Raw genomic sequence first — 2,728 nt, 5'->3', positions numbered from 1 at the left:
ACTAGAGCATACAAGTCGCAGTGGTGGGTGGTATAAGGTGCTTTGTGACAAAACGGATGGCACTGTGATAAACTGCATCCAGTTTGCTGAGTAGAGTGTTGGAAGCCATTTTGTAGATGACATCGCCAAAGTCGAGGATCGGTAGGATAGTCAGTTTTACTCGGGTAAGCTCGGCGGCGTGAGTGAAGGAGGCTTTGTTGCGGAATAGAAAGCAGACTCTTGATTTGATTTTCGCTTGGAGATGATATGAGTCTGGAAGGAGAGTTTGCAGTCTAGCCAGACACCTAGGTACTTATAGATGTCCACATATTCAAGGTCGGAACCATCCAGGGTGGTGATGCTAGTCGGGCATGCGGGTGCAGGCAGCGATCGGTTGAAAAGCATGCATTTGGTTTTACTAGCGTTTAAGAGCAGTTGGAGGCCACGGAAGGAGTGTTGTATGGCAGGTCTGGTGAGAACCAAGGGCTATGGTTCTGTTCCTGGTTCTAAATTTATTGAATGGGGCATGCTTATTTAAGATGGTGAGGAAGGCATTCTTTTAAATAACCAGGCATCCTCTACTGACGGGATGAGATCAATATCCTTCCAGGTCGATTAGAAAGGCCTGCTCGCTGAAGTGTTTCAGGGAGCGTTTGACAGTGATGTGTGGAGGTCGTTTGACCGCTGACCCATTACAGATGCAGGCAATGAGGCAGTGATCTTGGTTGAAGACAGCAGAGGTGTATTTAGAGGGCAAGTTGGTTAGGATGATATCTATAAGGGTGCCTGTGTTTACAGCTTTGGGGAGGTACCTGGTAGGTTCATTGATAATTTGTGTGAGATTGAGGGCATCAAGCTTAGATTGTAGGATGGCTGGGGTGTTAAGCATGTTCCAGTTTAGGTAGCCTAGCAGCACGAGCTCTGAAGATAGATGGGGGGAAATCAGTTCACATATGGTGTCCAGAGCACAGCTGGGGGCAGAGGGTGGTCTATAGCAGGCGGCAACGGTGAGAGACTTGTTTTAGAGAGGTGGATTTTTAAAAGTACAAGTTCAAATTGTTTGGGTACAGACCTGGATAGTAGGAAAGAACTCTGCAGGCTATCTTTGCAGTAGATTGCAACACCACCCCCTTTGGCAGTTCTATCTTGTCTGAAAATGTTGTAGTTAGGGATGAACATTTAAGATTTTTTGGGGTCTTCCTAAGCCAGGATTCAGACACGGCTAGAACATCCGGGTGGGTAGAGTGTGCTAAAGCAGTGAATAAAACAAACTTAGGGAGGAGGCTTTAATGTTAACATGCATGAAACCAAGGCTATTATGGTTACAGAAGTCATAAAAGAGAGCGCCTGGGGAATAGGAGTGGAGCTAGGCACTGCAGGGCCTGGATTCACCTCTACATCACCAGAGGAAAAGAGGAGGAGTAGGATAAGGGTACGGCTAAAAGCAATGAGAATTGGTCATCTAGAACGTCTGGGGGGCGATGGGGGGGGGGCGATGAAATAGCTTCAAGGTATAATGTACAGACAAAGGTATGGTAGGATGTGAATACAGTGGAGGTAAACCTAGGTATTGAGTGATGAGGAGAGATATTGTCTCTAAAAAAAGGGTTGAAACCAGGAGATGTCATCGCATGTGTGGGTGGTGGAACTAATAGGTTGGATAAGGTATAGTGAACAAGACTAGAGGCTCTACAGTGAAATAAGCCAATAAACACTAACCAGAACAGCAATGGACAAGGCATATTGACATTGAGAGGCATGCTTAGTCGTGTGATCAAAAGGGTCCAGTGAGTAGTGAGGGGTAACGGCGATTCAGACAGCTAGCCGGGCCATCGGTAGCAAGCTAGCATATGGAGGTCTGCGTTTAGCCACCTCGTGCATTTCCGTCGGTAGGATTAGTGGGGTTCCGTGTGGTAGAGGGGATCAATCCAAGTCGCCAAAAAATATATAGTTATAGAGGCGGAAGAAAAAATAAAATGTCCGATAGATCTATTCAGATAGCAGCCGATAAGACAGCTAACGATTAGCGGGGCGTAGATGGGCGTTCAGGTAACGTCGCAACGGAGGAGCCAGCTGGAAATGTGACATGCCTGCTATAATCGCTTTCGTAAACCCTTCATAGGGGACAGGCTTACCAAGTGCACAAAGGAGCGTGGACACAGAACATATTCTCTGCTGCACCCCCTCCATCTTTGGCATAGCTACACTCACCTAGAACAGATTGCAATAACAACCAACTACTTTTAAAATCTAAATATTAACGCAGGCAGTCTTATTTCAGTCTGTGTGAGCAGACATACCAGGGGGATATTCGGGTATTCAGACATGCCTTAGAACATCACCGGACAGTCAGAAATATTAAGTGTAGATCAGACTCTATATCAGTAGCATATAGATTCAGGTCTTCCATATTCATTCATCTCAATATGTACTGTTCAAAGACCCCATGTGAAGATGGCCAGCTCATCAAATCAGTCATACTAAGCTGCTGGTGATGAGAGCTCTGGTCATCACTCACTACTGATGGAAGGGATGCCAGTGGGCTCAGTGCGCGCACACACACACACACACACACACACACACACACACACACACACACACATCAAAATAGGTAAACACTCAGAAGTTGCTCTCCATCAAACAACCTTAGGCCCAAACAAGCACTTATTGTAAAAAGGTGCATATCCTACACGTCTGTTCATATTTAAACATACTCACATCCATCCCACAGAAAACAGGAGAGCATCTC

Source organism: Oncorhynchus keta, chromosome 13 (assembly GCF_023373465.1).
Source record: "Oncorhynchus keta strain PuntledgeMale-10-30-2019 chromosome 13, Oket_V2, whole genome shotgun sequence".
NCBI classification, from domain to species: Eukaryota; Metazoa; Chordata; class Actinopteri; order Salmoniformes; family Salmonidae; genus Oncorhynchus; species Oncorhynchus keta.
The sequence above is the reverse complement of the archived record's forward strand: the minus strand, read 5'-3'. Positions refer to the sequence as shown.